The 10,966-nt window shown below is 45.0% G+C and overlaps 1 pseudogene; it reads left to right on the top strand.

Annotated features, from left to right (window-relative positions):
* The first annotated feature begins 281 nt into the window (after positions 1–281).
* LOC123928283 overlaps positions 282–10,966 on the top strand; it is a 35,796-nt pseudogene continuing 25,111 nt past the window's right edge.

Below are 10,966 nucleotides of genomic sequence, written 5' to 3'. Positions count from 1 at the left end.
AAACACCAAAGGGGTCTGAGATTGCTCCAAATCAGGTCCCGTGGGAAGCAGATGCCAAAAAAAAGGTAAAAATGTAATGTATTTACTGGAGGGCAATGCCTATGAAATTAGGGGAGAGGGAGAGGTGGGCAAGGAGATCTTTAGAAACAGTACAGCTTTAGTACCTGTGAAAATAAAAAGGGAAGTACAACAGATTGGGCAAGAGAAACCCCAGACTGAAGTGTGGCTCTGAGGTCTCAGCCGACCCAACATGGATCTCCAGAACTGATAGCCACCAGAGGATGTCCACACTGCACAGCAGTAACCGAGTCCTCGTACCTCCACCGCGGCTAGGTAACAGCCAGCACAGCTTAGAGACAGCGTGTCTTCAGCTCAGTGCTGCAAAGGATCCTGAAGGTGATGCAGCTGGAGGTCGTCAGCTGACTGCCTGCCCCTGGGACAAGTTCTCTCTCGAGACAGAGATCTGGGACATGTTCCTCCATGACAGTCAGAGACACTTAGGCCAAGAGTCTTTGCCCAAAGGCAATTCCTATTGTAACTCCGGTACATTGTTGGAAATACTGTGGATTTCCAAAATCTCAGGATTATACATTTTGGAAGTTGCATATATAAATACGTTCCTAAGCTAAATATGGATGCATCTGTTGTTTTGAAATATTTCCAACCTATTTAAAGGAGAACATTAAGAGCTAGTTGCTTGCCACTCGATTGCCAGGCAAGGTTTCCCCCACCTACGCTGTGCTTAAATCTACCCATTTATCTATTCCTCCTTTAATTTTTCTGTGTGGGAACTTCTCTTGGGTGTTCACTTCCTAAAAATGGAAATGCATAAACTTACTTGAAGAGTTTCAAAGTTGAATATTTATGCAAATATGTCCGTGCATAACATGTATTATTAGCAGGATTAAAACTAAAAAAGATTCTATTTCTATTGAATAGGTAAGTCTCTTAAAATTCCTACACAAGGAGATAAGAAATCATGAGGCCTGGGGGTTATGTTCCAAGGAAAGCGTGTGGATGGCGTACCAATCAGAGATCATCACAAAGTACAGCAAAACTCTGCTTCTTTTCTTTTAGCACTTCTGACATTTCTATTTTTCTACCAGCTTTTAAATAATGGATACACTCTATGACACATGTCTACCTTAAAGCGTTTTCCTGGACATGTTCTAATGGCTGTCATGGAAACAGCTGAGAACGCTTTATTTTAAAGCCCTGGTGTTAATGATCAGATTGAAGTCCATTGCCCTCGAACCTCATGAAGGTATTTTCCAGTCATGCTACCAGCTTCTATATCCCTTAAGTAGGTCATTTGGTTGAAACAGTTATATAACTCAAGACTCTGGCTCATTACACGTACTCAACAAATTGTTAAATTAGTCTATGTTCATTTATACTAATGGATCTCAAAATACATATTAAAAAGTCATTTTCTAGAATGAGTTTCATAAAGGAGAAAAATAAGCTTGAGCTTTTCTTCAAGCTAGTAGTGTGCTGGTATTCCCTCTTGTTTGTTCAGTACTTGTAAATAAATGACATTCTTGATGAAAGTGGCTTTTGCATTATCCCTCAAGAAATTCTTCGTAATTAGGTGAAAGTTGTATTTCGTGATCTCTCCAAAACCTGCTGCTCTTCTAATGTTCTCTCTCTCAGCCAATGACATCTCCATCCAGGGGTGCCAAGTTCTATTAATTTTACCCACAACATATATATTTTTTCTGTACTCTCTCTTCCACTACCACCAAATCAGTTAAAAAAAAAATGTTACCTTTTGCCGGGAATATTACAGTTACTTCTTGAATAATCATGATCTGCTGCCATGTGATGTCCATGTCATGGCTAGAGTCAACATCTGTAAAATTCAAATTTATCATATCATTAACGTGCTTCAAACACGTCACAGCTTCTATTTACAGTCAGGATAAAATCTGAACTCTTACTCTGAGACCAGCCCCATGACATCTCAAGCATCATTTCCCACTGCCTGTCATGATCACTCATCTCTGGACAAGTAGGCCACTCTTTTCTCTCCTCAAGCCCTACCCTACCCTACGTTCACGTCCTGAAATTTTCTTCTCCCTTTCTTTTCTGTAATGACTGCTCTTTGTCTCTTCAGTCTCAACTTAAGTGTTGCTTCTTTACAGAGAAATTCTTCCTTAGCATGGAAGGCTGTAGTACTGGCCTCAATTAGTTTTCCCTCCCTGCATCTGCGCTGTTCCCGTGTCCTGACTGTGGGCTAAGGGTACGCTCCTGTCTTTGATGTTGGGCCTGGCTCTGGGGCTTGTTTTGTGTAATAGTGACAATATGTCAGTTCTGAGCCTAGGTCTTAAGAGGTGCATATAAACCTGTGTGTGTGTGTGTGTGTGTGTGTGTGACCTCTAGAGAACCCCGAGTGATATCCCAATGAGCCCTCTCTAAGTATTTATGGAGAGAGAGAAAGAGCAGAGGGAAATTTATTTTAAGGAATTGACTGTGGGGACTGTTAAGTCCAAAATCTGCAGGGCAGGCAATAGGCTAGAAACTCGGGCAGGATTTCTCTACTACAGTCTTGAGACAGAACTCTTTAGAAAAACCTCATTTTTTTGCTTTTATTTGCGTAGAATCACACAATATGTCTTCTGTGTCTGGCTTCTCTCACTCAGCACTGCGTCTGTAGGAGTCAAATACAACCATGTGTGTCATTGGTTCATTCTCACCACGATTTAGGATTCTGGCAATACGTATTGGGTTAGTTTTCAGCTTTGACCTATTGCAGTGACGCTGCTGTGACCACCCCTGCACGTGTTTCTTTTGGTGAGCACACGTGTGCATGTCCGTTGGGTGCCTCCCCGGGAGTGGAACTGCTGAGTCGTAGAGGATGCCTCCAGACTCCTTCAGTAAAGATTGCCAAGAGTTTTTCAAAAGTGGCTGTACCAATTTACATGTGAACTGCCAATGTACCATTGGGCGTGGGCTTCATGAGAGCATCCCCGATGTCTAACGTTCAGCCACGTTTGAGAACCATTTTTATAGAAGCTTCCCAGAGCCTCAACGGAGTGATCCAGATTCTTTCTTCTACACTGTTTCTCAAGAAAGCCCTGAAATCCTTCTCAACTTTTGAAATTTCCAAGCCTGGTTACTATACAACTATTCTTTGACAATTGTCTCACACACACACACACACACACCCCACTACCACTACTACTAAGTAATAACGTATTGTGTATAGCATGACATCATGATAGTAACATCTCTAAGGATCTATACCCCCATTCGTATTCGATTATACCCATCCTTGTCTCGTGGGCTTCCTATCAGAACTATTCAGACGTAGGTCCGCGCACAGTGGAAAATCTCTAGTTAAGTTCAAACGACCCCTCAGTCCGCCTTCCAAAGCTACTCTCAGCTGCCAGGGGTATGTCAGCAAGGACCGAATGACCCTTATTCAGAATCTGGTAGAGAAAGATTTGTTTGTATTATATCTTAAAAGGGCAGAGATATAAGAGTAGATAAACAATAATTGATCTCTTTGAAAACAGCATTAGGTCATGCTCTCCCTGTGGCTTAGCAACCAGACCACGCACACGTGGAAGGAATGTCACATGGAAACTGTGAATCCCCGGGGTTTGGAGACGCAGCTCACAGAAATGAGGAGGAAGGTCGGATACCGCTCAAACTCCATATAATGAAATCTTGTTGTAATGGTTTCATTTCTAGGAACACGTTCTTGTTTTGCAACAGCTGGGGGACCAATTTGTTTCTCTGAAGCAAATTAGCAACCCAAAGCAGTACTCTTCCTATAGCAAAAGGAAAAGGAAAATGATAAACAGTAGCCCCCACCCCTCAGCTTTTCCCTGTAAGCTCTTTGAGGAAGAGAACAGATAACTTTTATTACAGAGGTAACTGGAATATTCGGACTGGAATGGGGAACATAGACTAAATGGAATTTTGTAGAACCAAAAAAGTACTGTTTTGGAGCCCAACCTTCAGATTTCAGTGCAAAAACATACACAATCTATTTACAGTCTTGTTAGCAAATCATTAAGAGTTTAGTACGAACACTGGCTTCCGGTTTACAAACCCATAGCTTTCTAGATCTTCCAAAGTCTGAATCCAGCCACCCATTCACACCTCATTCCCTCTTTTCCTTCCGCCAATATTATCCCATCAAGCTACTCATTTTCCCGCAGCACGCTAAAGGTTGTCACGACTTTGTGACTTTTCATCTTATTCCCTTCAGTTGGATGACTCCTTCCCCTCTTCACACATTCCATTCTTATTTCCATTCTTATTTTCAGACCAGCTCAAATGTCACCTCTTCCAGGAAGTCCTCCTTAAATTTTCCTAGTATTAGAAAGCGTTTTTTCTCTCTGCCCCAATAGTATTTCTTCACGCTTCTGTTTAGTGTTAACTATCCTGAATAATCTTATTTAAACTTTTTATTCCCTGTTGCACCTGGACCATATCTTGAATTAGATTTGTCCAAGAGAAAAGAGAAGGATTTATGGCATGAGGTTAACGATTGTAGAGAACTCCCCAAAAAAGGAAATGAGTCATCTGATGGGGCACGGGAATGGCTCCCTTTTATAAAGTGACTCGCAGGCCCCCTACTGTGGTGGGGGATCCCCCCAGGCAATCTTCTCCTTAGACATTCTCAACACCAGCCCTCACCAAGATCACCGCAGGTGCATGGCAACTACTGTCTTTATGAGAATAAGCTTCCCCTATGGACGAACACGAAGAGGGAAGAAGATCAAGCAGAGCTTCAGGAAGGGAGGATGGAGAAGGGGGGCTTCAGGCAGTTCATTTCCCTCCATGATCAGAGAACACAGAAGGGAGAATCGATCAAGGGTGTTTTCATGGGATTTAGATTGCTTTTGTCTTGATGAATCCCTGTAGGAAATAGGTTTCGATCTCTATAAAATAGTGATTTTCTTTGCAGCAGCTCCGGCTCACCCAGCCACCCCCATGTGTCAGGTCTCTCACGTGGTGAATAGCACAAGCCTCCTTCGCCAGCCCTCCCCTACTCCCAGGCCAAGAACCAGCACCCAAAGATTTCATGGCCTAAATGCATTCTATTTGATTCCAAAGAAGGATTAGGGTAACAGCCAGAAATTTTCCACTGCATCTGAGTAAGAATAACAAGGGAGAATTACAGGAGTCTGAGGGACAGTTCACTGGTTTATTCCCTTGAAGGCATTCCCCTGTAGTCTCATTTCTCTTACATCGGGCGAGGGCTCCATCAAGTTTTGTGACAAGTGCTGACTTATGTTGAACATTTATTTATCTATTGGCCTGTGGCTTTATTTACTAAATGCTTCTTTGTCTAAACTGCACTCATCTCACAAATTATTTTTCCTTCATGAAACCCTCTTGCCCGATTCTTGAACTACTTAAAGGAAGATTTCCGTAATCTAGTCTTTAATGGAGCAAGTGACATGAAGTCTGTGTTCTTCTTGATCTCTCTACCTGCCTCATTTGTCTGCCTGTCCCATACAAACTTTAATAGGAACTGATTGATTTAGACTAGCGGTTCTCAAATTCCAGTGCATATTGGAACCAGTCAGAGGGTTTCTGATTCAGCGAGTCGGGTACAGGGTATGAGAATTTGCCTTTCTAGAAAGTTCTTAAATGGGGCTAATATTGCTGGTCCAGGGATTATCCCTTGAGAACACTGATCCAGAGGAATCTTGTCACAGACTGAAGTGTGTTACTACAGATTACTCTCTAGATTACTTCTTCCTAGAAGTACTTTCTAGATTACTCTCAGGAAGCTCTAGATTACTAGCTCTAGATTACTCTCTGGGAGCATGGATGGCACAGTTGGTTAAGCATCCAACTCTTGGTTTCAGCTCAGGTCATGATCTCAGGATAGTGAGATCAAGCCCACCCCCCAGCTCCCCAAAATATAAATAAATCCTTAAATTACTCTCTCACCTCCTTAACTCAGACCATAATATTCCAGGGAGATTTAAGTCTTATACAGCATACACATTCCTTCTTAGGCTGGTTTCTGCCTGCCTTTGCTTTCTGGGGGCAGATGGCCTGCTCCCCTACCCCATCGCACACCAAATATACCCTCCGGTGATGCTGTGCCTTTTTGGTGGTCTCCTGAACACCCAAAAGGCTTTTTCAACTCCTTTGCACATGTTGTTCCTTCTGCCTTGTCTGGCAACCTCTTTGACCTTCAGATTCAACTCACACCCCATCTTTCTTAATGATTTTCTCTGAGCAACATCCCCTCTCTGCCTCCCCCCAGCCTGCTCCTTCTGACCCTCTCCCTGTGCACACACACAGTTAACTCATTTGTCCTCTAGCTACCATGTGATAGAGTATCTGCCTCTATTTGTACTCACCACACTGTCATTCTGTCATGCTGTCCTCCTCTAACTGAGTAGCAGCTCTTTGGTGGCTGGAATGATGTCTTGTCATTTGGGGGCCACAACCAATGAGTCCTAATATGAATGCACATCTGAGGTTTGATATGTGTTTCATGTGGTTTTCAGGAAATAAGATAGGGAGGGAATAAAAGCATCACAATGGCTCATGGGCAAGAGTCCTAGATGGCGTGACAATGATGATTAGGGGAATGTGGACCACCGACTTGAATAAGGCCAGTGCCCATGGCCTTTAAGGCTCATGACTGTAAAGTGTGCTAAAGAGAGTGACAACAGTTAAGGCAAGAGCCAGATGCCTTGGGTATACTGAAAAAAGCCATGTGTTTCACTCTGACAGGTCCATCCTCAGCAAGAAGCCCAGCAAACCACCTTTGATTCTCTCCAGAAGTCACCTTCCTTGCTTCACCGATAGACTTTTCCATTGACGCAATTTGCTCGGAGGGAGGCTTGCTAAGTGCTTCAGAAGAGTGCCCTGGCCTTGACTCCAGAGATTCGAGGGAGAGGTGACACGCAAAGATGGGAAAGGCGGGCATGCGTGCAACCTTGCAAGACCAGAGATGAAACAAGGGCGATTTGTCTCTTTAGACACATGAATTCCTAGGGCTCTGCAAATACATGCGTAATGAGATTTTTAAAAGAACATTTCCAGTCTTTGGAAAACGTAGATCCTCCAAGTTGACAGTGTTCCTTTTGTGTGGAAGGTGCCAAAGAAGGAAGAATGTTTACCGGTGGTCCAAGTATTGCCCCCTGGCCTAAGAGAACTGGTCAAAAAAGTCAACACCATCTTTTTGCCTTCTGGCTTCATCAGTTCTGTTGAGGAAAGAGCCCCACCCTGGACACATAGCTTGGCTGTGCTGCTCATGGCGAACCTGGAATGGGGAGGATTTGATGGGGGTGGGAGGGATTTCCATGGAGTTACCTTTGCCCAAATATGGATCTTCTCAGGCAGTGAGCTCCCCAGGACTGAAACCAGGTTACATTCCAAAGCCCTCAGTCAGGAGTGGCCTTCCAATGCCTACGCTTTAGTCTGAAGGAAAAAGTCTGTGCAAGGAGGGCTGAGAGCTGATTTTAGACAGAGCAGAGCAGAGAATGACAGATGCAGTTTAGAGGGAGAAAGCACTAGGGAAAGAGTCCAACAAGAGATTGGTGGATTGGGGAACATGTTGTCACTGGTCCTAAGGGTACAAAGGGACCCTATCTTTCTTCTAACATCCTCTGATTTCCCGTTTGAAAACTGGAAATGATGACCCCCCCCACTCTTGCCTTTTTGATTCGGGGACACCCCTTTTCTTTCCACAGAGAGCATATACTCCACAATTGCTACCATTTTTCTTCCAGCGACCCATTTGGACCCTTAAGTTCCATAACTGTATGATTCTTCACGATAAAAAGTGGGGGGAGAAATAATTAAGTATGTGCCAATTCCTTCTGATTAGTTGAATTTTTGGCAATGATGAGAGTTTGTAGTTGGCTGGGTGAGGTGCCTGGGAGGGAGTATTTAGGTTCATAGGATATAGGACACTGGAAGGGCTTTAGCCCTGCTCCAGTCCTTCAACGTTACACTTTATTTGGTTGCAGAAAAGCATGTGGGTGCACTTGAACTGGCCAAGAAACCACTTGAACTTTGTCCCGTGAGATTTCCATTAGAACTTTATTTTGTTTTGGCGTGGAGCATTCCAAAGCAGGATGGCTTTGCTGAATGGGGCGCACGACCCATCTGTCCCATTTGGCATATCATTTCCCAAGCCAGACGTGGCCTTACCTTCAGCACACCCTGCTGTCTACCCCTAGACTGGACTGCCCTAGTGGTCCTCAAGGGAAGATGACATTACAGGTTCTCCACTTCCAGGGGCCACTTTATCTTTATCCCTTATGCCTCTGGAACACTCTTGGGCACCTGGCTGGTATTAGATCAGGAATGGCTGTGCCCAATGTCTCCCACCAAAGTAGGGGAAGTGATTAATCGATCTCCCCTCCCCATCTTGGGGCATTAGATTGAAACTCTTTAAATATCATGTAGTTTCCAAGCGTAGAATTCTTTCTCACCTCTCCCCCTTCTGCCTTCTGGGGAATCCCTAGAATCAAAGGTAGCTATGCCAGGTCACTATTTCCTCGGGACACACATCTTCCTTACCTGATTTGCCAAAACCCAGTGTCATGGCTGTGTGTTCTGCTGAGTCTGGCACATCCTTCTCCCTGCTGCAAATGGCAGCCTGGTTTTTCAGATGACACAGTCCTGTGTGCTCATGCACAGATGTATGCATCCTACCCCTAGGCATGGTTCCCTCACTTCCTGACCTTCTGGGGGCCCTTTAGGAGCTCAGGAATAGATAGGTGTTGAGAGGTAATCACAAAGATGGTCCTCACTGGAAGCTCTGGCTGGGGACCAGGAGCAAGCTCCCTCAAGGGTCTTGGACTCTCTGACCTGCAGCAGGGTTTGGCACTGTGGCGTAAGAACAGAAGGGAGCGGGGTGGGGGGGAAGGGGAGGGTAGTTAAGCCACTTCACCACCTGCTTCCTTCTTCATCCTCATGTCTCCACACAGGAAAATTTTCTCACACCAGGGCTCTACATACGGGCCAGGGATCTGAGCTACATCAAAACCTCAAGGGTTAGCAGGTGCTGCATCGGCCACATCAGGGGAGAGCCCCTTGCAGATCATTATCCTTGGGGTGGTGCTGGTGCCTGGGAGAATCCAGGGGAGGAAGAGGAGCTGGAGAAGCTCTTGAAGAGCTCTCTTTTCTCTGCCTGAGACGGCCAGGAGCACCTGGACCACGCCTGGGGCTGCCAGCTTACTTGCCTCTGACTCACAGGATGATGGTGATTAAATTTCATTATCATCTGGTTTCCAGCTCTGGAAGCTTTTGGGTGTAGGTAGGCCATACGCTTCAGCTCTGCCAAGGGGTTTTTGACTAATGCGTTCTGGCACTGAATCACTGTAGCTTTTCACACATTCATAATTACTCTTCTGAAGTAACACGTATTTCACTGTTATCTCCGGATAAGAGGAGCAGAAAGAACAACAGTGTCATTTAACTCTTTTCTTCTCAGAGGTGGAAGCAATTTGTGACCTAGTTTTTTGTTTGTTTGTTTTTTTGTTTTGTGTTTTTGTTTTTTGTTTTTTGCTTTAGTCCCTGAACTCCCTTGAGGCCAAAGAAAAGAACACAGCCTTGACAGCTGCAGAGAGGACCAAATGAGGAAATGCCATCAGCCCCCACACATGGGAGCAGAAATGCAGGTGCTCTCCAGAGGCACACTTTTCACATGGGCACGTCTTTGGGCATAGGATCCCAATAGGATCTGATTTCCTAAGATGCTCCAAGGGATCCATGACCCAGGCAAGACCACATCACAGCTTCGGCCAGTGCTTTACTCACCGTGCTGGGCCAGGCACTGTACATAAAAATACAAAGAATAATGCCCATATGGGTGATTCGATGCAACCCCGTTATTCTCCTATTTTAAGTTGGTTGTGGAACAGGTCATTTTGGTTTTCAATCTCCCGTGGGTTCCTCATTAGATGTTCAACTTACATGACCGTTTCAAATCAGGGACCCCGAAATACAGGGTAACAGTGAAACTGAGTTTCCAGAACATGCACAATCTCATTTAAGACTTTGGGCAAAAAAAGTTGAGGAGCTCCTCCTAGATCCATGCCAAGCCAGGAAAAAGAGAGACAAGAAACCGGCTGTCTCGATGAGTGTTCAAAGAAGCCCAGAAAAAGGGGCCAGAAGCTCTGTACTCAAACCAGTCAATATTCCCAAACCACATTCACATTTGAGTAACTGATTTTCCAAACACCTGGATGCACCAGGGCATTCTAATCTGGGATCCATATGCCCTTGGTTACCCACCTCCCCCCACACTCCCTCCTCAGTGGTCTGCTTCTGTTGGTCATCATGGGAGCTCTTGCTGTGTAAGTGGGCGTAGAGGGAGGAATGCTGGTCATGGACAGAGGGGCAAGGTAAAGATAGAGGCAGAGGGGGTGGAATGGAATCTTTTCTTCATTTCTTTATCCAAAAGAATGAACACTCTGACCTCATCATCTCCCTTACTAATATTTGCCATTTTATCATCAGGAATCTTACTACTAAGGAGGTACTCTAGCAGGACCTATTCTTAGCCTTCCATTTTGCAGACCAAAAAGGAGGGAGTGACTCTTTAAAGGTCGCATGGCTCTTCAGCGGTGAAGCCAAAGTTAGAAGAATGGTCAGACTTCTAGTTCTGCACTGTTGCAGGGCAGGGTCTCCCTTCTCAGTGTATTACAGCAGAAACAGGGATTTCCGGTGGCCAGGAAGCCCTTCACACTCCAAAGAAAGAAAGAAAGAAAGAGAGAAACGAAAAGAAAAGAAAATGGGCGTTCATTAAAGTGACAAAATAAGTGAGAGAGATTTGTATTCTGTCTGCTCCGAACATTCTGACAGCGAACGCAGTCTGGGCGAAACCACGGCCAAGCCCCTTGGAGCAGGTTGGTTTGTCTCTGCCCCACCTCTGCAGGAGTGGCCCTTGGTATGGGTGGACCGAATATGCACGTGGCCATGGGTACGGATGGGCCACGTGGACGCGGGAGGCCATCCCTAGGGGCGGCAT

The sequence above is a fragment of the Meles meles genome, chromosome 17 (assembly GCF_922984935.1).
Source record: "Meles meles chromosome 17, mMelMel3.1 paternal haplotype, whole genome shotgun sequence".
NCBI lineage: Eukaryota > Metazoa > Chordata > Mammalia > Carnivora > Mustelidae > Meles > Meles meles.
Note: the sequence above shows the minus strand (reverse complement) of the source record. Positions and strands in the feature narration are given on the sequence as shown.